We start from the raw sequence: 6,891 nt of genomic DNA, 5'->3' as shown, positions 1-6,891 counted from the left end.
AAAGTGTACAATGAGGTCAAGGCATATATATATGCAAGGTTCATTCATGCATCAAGACAAATCATCAAGTCAGCGAATTACATCCTCCTTCAGTAGCGAATTTATCCAAGATAGTGAATTGCATTATCAAGATCAACAAACTTATCCAAGGGCAGCAAACTCATCTCCCAGGTCAGTGAATCTGTGCTTGAACAACGAACTTCATTCATGGTCTGCTACAGGTCTCCTTAATCAGGGAATTGTCCTCTTTGATTAGGGCATCATTCTTAGTCAAGGATAATTGTAGATAAGTTTGTTATAACTCAGATTTTCATGGTGTTGTTTCATACCAATGAAGCAATAGTCTACAAAAAATCGCGATTTTACCTAATTAATCTTGAATCCTGGAGCTAGTCGATTTATTCTCCGAAAAAATCCCAATTCATGAAAAACTTGAGCAAACATTGACCCAATTTTAAAAGATATTTTGCATTTAAATCACATTTAAATCATGTTAAAAACCCCCAAAATGGCAAAAAAGTAAAAAAAAAAATCATTGTAAAAACTTGCAAAACCCTAGAAAAACGTGTGAAATTTCTGAATTGCTTAGAAATAGGGTTGGTCTGAGACAAAATCAGAGTCAATGTGGAATCAACGTTGAAAATGTTAAAGGTAGAAAGCCCACGAGTTCAATGGCCTAGTAGGGGTTTGAACCTTGGTGGCTACCTCACCAATGGAGCTTTTCTACCACAACACTAAACATTCAAAGATATATTTAATGTATGTAGATATAGATAATATGATTTATAATTTATAATTGATATAGTTAATTTTTGCTTAAACAAAGACATACAATTCATTATGTGAGCAATATAGCTAAAGTGCTCCACGAAATAAATCTGAATGACAACAAACAAGCTTACAGAGTTTTAAAAAAGAGCCTCCAACACACAATCGTTAAAATTTGTCTCTACCTAAAATAGTAGTTGCAAGGTAGGTATTGCCAAAACCTGTGGCTTGCTAATCTTTTACTTCATCTAAACAAATGCCTTTTGTTGAATTCTACCACATATAAAAGACTTACCAATTGCCATCAGGGAATATAAAGCATTGCAACTATGGAATATGATTTGATAAGCTTTCTCAAATATTGAACTACCCCTAGAAAACTCCTTTCTTCAATCACAATGAAAGTCTTGGCTCACTTCAAATGGCTTCCACTTTTACTAAATTCCTAACGATTGTTGGATCTCTGTCTGATAAATTTTGATCTCAGCTACTTCATAGACTTAGCTAATATTTGATCTCAGACTTAGACAACTATTTGGTGTATTTGGTGACTGCCCTTATAAAAAGTTAAATGAATATTTGCCTATGTAATCAGCAATATGAATATAAACAACAAAAATCTATTTTCTACAATTTATGGGTTAAACTCCTTGTCTCAATCACAATGAAAGTATTGGATCACTTCAAAATGGCTTCCACTTTTACTGAATTCCTAACAATAGTTGGATCTTTTTGATAAATTTTGATCTCAGCTACTTCATAGACTTAGCTAATACCTCTAGAAAACTCCTTGCCTCAATCACAATGAAAGTCTTGGATCACTTCAAAATGCCTTTCACTTTTACTAAGTTCCTAACGATAGTTGGATCTCAGTATGATAAATTTTGATCTTAGCTACTTCATAGACTTAGACAACTATTTGGTGACTGCCCTTTTAAAAAGTTAAATGAAGATTTGCCTATGTAATCAGCAATATGAATATAAACAACAAAATCTATATTCTACAATTCATGGGTTAAACTCTATTTTATTTACTCTCTATATTTCTATGCTATGGAAATGCCCTTAAGTTTTAGAAAAAAGTACTTTGTCTATTTTTCTACAAATTTTTACGATATTTTAAAATCCAATTTCTTACCCATTTTTTTCAAAAAATCTTATACTTTTGGTTTGCCATTTTTTTCTCCTAATGAATTTTGTTACTATGATATAAAGCATTGCAATTGTGGAATATGATTTGATAAGCTTTCTAAAATATTGAATTAACCCTACAAAACTCCTTGCCTCAATCAAAACGAAATTCTTGGATCACTTCAAAATGACTTTTACTTTTACTATTTGTCTATTAACTTTTGATCTCAATTACTTCATAGACCTAGTTAATATTTGATTTGAGTAAGACAACTATTTGGTGTATTTGGTGACTGCCCTCTTAAAAAGTTAACTGATTATTTGCCTACGTAATTAGTAATATGAATATAAACAACAAAAAAATATTTTCTACAATTCACGGGTTAAACTCTTTTTTATTTGCTCTTTATATTTCTATACTATGGAAATGCCCTGAAGTTATTTAAAAAAATAGTTTGTCTCTTTCTACAATTTTTTATGTTTTTTTTTTAAATCCGATTTTTTGCAGATTTTTTCAAAAAATCTTATACTTATGGTTTGCCAATTTTTTTCCTAAACGATTTTTGCTACTATGGTTCATACTACTATGTTCCGTAGTCTAAAGTTATATTTTGTTGTTCATATTCCTTCAAGTGTTGAAGCAAAATTGTAAAGACAGTCTGATTATTGCCTAATACAAGTTGAGATTTTGTTGTTGGGTTTTTCACCTCCAAGAGGGAGGTGATGACACTTGTGTTAATCTTACTTAATCTCGAGAAGACTTTTTGATTGTGTTGGTTTAGTTTTGCATACGGTAATTGACGGAAATTGTCTAACTATTGAGTTAGTAAATTTATGTTTGGCTACAATAAATTTTTCTATTCATTGTAAACTTGTGATAGTCATTTTATTGTATCTTGCATTGAAGAAGTGATCTATAGTCATAAGTCCTTGTATCTTTCTCTAGGGCAGTGTGCCTTAGCATGCAATTCAAGGTGGTAGTGAGCCTCCTTAGCACTGTGCCTAAAATAGATATTGTAATAGTTGTTTATATAAATTGTGAACTAATCCTTACTGTGGTCTTTCACTCCTTAGGTTTTCTACATAAAAGTTATGATATCTTTGTGTGAAGCATTATTTGTTTTGTTCTTTACTTATACAAATTTGGATTCAATGCTTTAAGGATTAACAAATGAATGATTAGCGTTCAACAGATGATAGATTATGACTAGGCATGATAATAGTGTATGAGAATATATAATGTAAGATAGATCAATATAGAAGAGTATAGAGGAAGATAAAGGGAGATATAAGGATATGTAAATGTATTTAATTATTGCAAATAATACAAATACATTAGAGTTCTATAGATAATATGTATCTGATGTTCATTATGTTCTATTAAATAACCTTTTATTTGGATATAATCCTTGCGGTATAGACTATAACACTTAGGAAGTACATGTAGCTCATGATTTCAGTATGTGTTGTAATGCCCCCTTCCTTGTGATGTTGCATTCAGTGTTCCATTGGCCTATTCCGGAGACCCGTAGGCTATGTGGAAAGATGAGTGAAGGGTTTCCATGTTCCTTGGAGTTCTGACCAGATTTGTCAGGGGTGGAAGGTAAACTTACTATTTATAGTAAGTTAGGGTTTGGTTGTCAGGATGGTATAGAGTTGCTAAGCTCGCCAAACTTTTTCTCTGGTTGCGAAGCTAACGATTTTTGGAGCATTATTTCATGACTTACTATTTTTAGTAAGTAGTAGTTTGGGGTATTCTATTTTTGGCAGTCCTGGATTTGGTCTTGTCCCAGCACAATTCAGTGATCCTCATTGTTCAGCCTCATCTGGATTTCGTTAATAATCAATACTGGAACTATAAGCAATTTAATTAAATATTATTCCTTATCCTAAGGTTATTATTTAATTATTTTATCACTTATTGATGTTATGGGAAATTGTGCAAAATATAATAGTTTTCCGAAGTCAGGTCTGGGCGATTTATTTGGAGAATTAAAGGGAGACTTCATTCTTTATATTTTAAAGAATTTATAATGTGAAAAATCGTGGCCCCTCTCCTTGGCGTGATTTTGACTTGGGAAAGTGGGCGCCACTTTGGGTCCACCATGAAATGAAATGCAATTGGAATGAGGCGAAATTGGGAGGCAGTTTCATTTGAATTTCAGATTGGAAAATTTATATAAACAGAGGTTGGGCTCCTCATTTGGCATCCAGAGAAAATATATCGTTATGCTGTCGGAATGTTTCCAGACATTCTTCGAGGGTGAATACCTCCTAGATCCTTCCTTCCGGTTTCGAGTGTGAGACATCACTCCTAGCTGTGGTGCGTAGTTGTGAGCTTCTTGGTGATTTTTGGGTGTGTTGGTGAAGTTTTGTGTGTGCTGCTGGTTTTTTGGTATTGCTAGTGTGTGCCGACTGAAAGTGTATTTCGCTCGTAGTTGCCTGTGTGTTGAATGCATCATTCTGGGTGAGGGCTCGTTGGAAGCGTACCGGAGAGACGATAAGTCTCCTATATTGGCGTGGCATTTGGAGAACTCTCCAATTTTTAGTTGCACATCAAACTTTTCAGCAAAAATGCCAATTCCAGAATTGCATTGGGATGTGTGCCTTGCTGTTGGTGCTCTTCATTTGTAGTTTCGAGGTATTGTTTTGTTTTCTTATGTCATATGCTTCATTTGCTTCTGATTTGGCATGATTCTATGGGGTTTTGAGTGAGTTACACGCAATTTAGTGGGTTTCGGGATGGCTGGTTCTGCGTTTTCCTTGTATTTGATTTCAGAACAGCAAGTAGTATTCATTCTTATGTTGTATTTCCCGCTGAACAAGTGGAAGAGGATGGCTTAGCCGCCTGTATGTTTGTAATTTAGTTTTGTCCTCCCACTGAGCAAGTGGTTGAGTGATATTGTCCTCCCACTGAGATATGCGGTTGAGTGATAGTTTCATTTAAAAGTCCTCCCGCCGCATAAGCGGTAGAGTGATTTGGTTCTATTATGCTTTGTTGCCTTGGCTGGTTTACGGCCAAGTTTGTGTTCTTCATCCCGCTGAAAAGTGGAAGGGGCTGGCTTGCCGCCCAGTTTTGTAATTGTATTGTAATTTCCAGTGGATTAGAAAGCTAACGAACCCCTTGTCACCGTATGCTCTCACCTTCCCACATTGGGCTCTTGGTGATCAGAAAGTGGAAGGGTTACCTTTCAGCAGCATTTGGTTTTCATTTCCTAACCATAACAAGTGTTGTGCTGAATGTAATTGTGGAAAAATTCAAAAAAAAAATAAGAGGGAATTTTACATGTGTTCCCAAGATTTTTTGCTAACAAGACTATGAAATAAGCAAAGAGGAGGGATGGAATGATCACTTTGATGCATTAATCATTTGACATATATTATATTTGATAGATATTTAATAAAATAACAATTATGCAAAGCTCTAATAGCATGCGCATCTCTAATAGATTCTAACAACACATGAGCCTAAAGCTTTTATTTATTTAAAACAAGTTCCCTGAAAAACCAAAAAAAAAGAGAGACCACCATGCAAGAAAAAGGGAGCGATCTTTATTGGTTGCATGTATAACCACCACATAACTGTGCTTTAATTAGATTTGATATGTGTTGCTTCCTGACAGATAGATATTGGAAATGATTGAATGTGATGCTAGCATTATGACATGATATCAATTGCAATACTATTGTCAATAAATAATACATGATTACACTAGGGTTGGTTTTGCTCTCACAAAGCAATGGATGGTAAATGCATCTCCTATGCAAGGGCAAATGATGTAGGTAGCTACTCATAGGTTAATCTTTAATACTTCTAGCATCAATGTTGCAGTGACATTGTATTGTTAGTTATGGAACAATTTTAAGAAGTTTTTAGGGTACAGTGAAAGGTATATATGAGGAATGAATCCTTTGTGAATGATGAAGTTGTGTGTGTTGATCACATAGTGCAAATATCAGAATTATTGTGAAGTTTATGAAGTGTGCAGAATCAGTGTGACAAAATTATATATGAGCTTCAAATAGGACTGCAATATCAGCATTTGAAATGCTTCATCTACTGTAGTTCAACCAGTATTGTTCATTGTAAAGATATGATGGTCATGTTATTGTATCTTTCCTTGAAGAAGTAATCTTAAGTGCACAAGTCCTTGTATCATGCCCTGGGGCAGTGTACCTTATCCTACGAGTCTAGGTGGCAATGAGCCTAAAATAGATATAGTAACAGTTGTTTATCTATATATTGAGAGCTGATCGTCATCGTGGTTTTCCCCTTCTTGGGTTTTCCACTTGAAAATTATGGTGTCTTTGTGTGGAGCATGCTTTGTTTACTTTTGCAAATCTGGATTCAATGCTTTAACAATTAATATATGAATGAATTTTAGTGTATGCTGATTCACTCCTACCCTCCCTTGCCCAACATCCTGGTGTGTTCAACATCCTGGTGTGTTCAACATATGACAAAGTATTGGTAGGCATGATAATATATAATGGAAGAATATAGAGGAAGATATAAGGATATGCAATTGAATTTAATTGATGCAAATAATGCAATTACATTGGAGTTTTATATATAATATGCTATGTGATGTTCGTTAAGTTCTATTAAATAGTTAGCATTCTATCTGGATCTAATCCCTATTCCCTTTGTATGACTGAGTTAAGGGTATAAACTCAAACAGTCAGAAAGTACATGGGGCTCAAAATTTTGCTCTGTGTTCCCAAGATTTCTTGAAATAAGCAAAGAGAAGAGGGATGAATTGATCACTTGAATATATTAATCATCTGAGAGTGTACACTATATGGTAGTAGACTTTTAATCTATTAAGACAAGTCTCTTTACATGAAGGCTATTATAATTGATATATATTTGAGAAAATAGCAATTATGCCGAGCTCTTATGGCATGTGCATCTGTAATACATTCTACCAACGCAGGAGCATAAAACTTTTATTTATTCAAAACAATTTCCCTAAGAAATCAAAACGAAAG

This window comes from Cryptomeria japonica, chromosome 2 (genome assembly GCF_030272615.1).
Source record: "Cryptomeria japonica chromosome 2, Sugi_1.0, whole genome shotgun sequence".
NCBI classification, from domain to species: domain Eukaryota; kingdom Viridiplantae; phylum Streptophyta; class Pinopsida; order Cupressales; family Cupressaceae; genus Cryptomeria; species Cryptomeria japonica.
The sequence above is the reverse complement of the archived record's forward strand: the minus strand, read 5'-3'. Positions refer to the sequence as shown.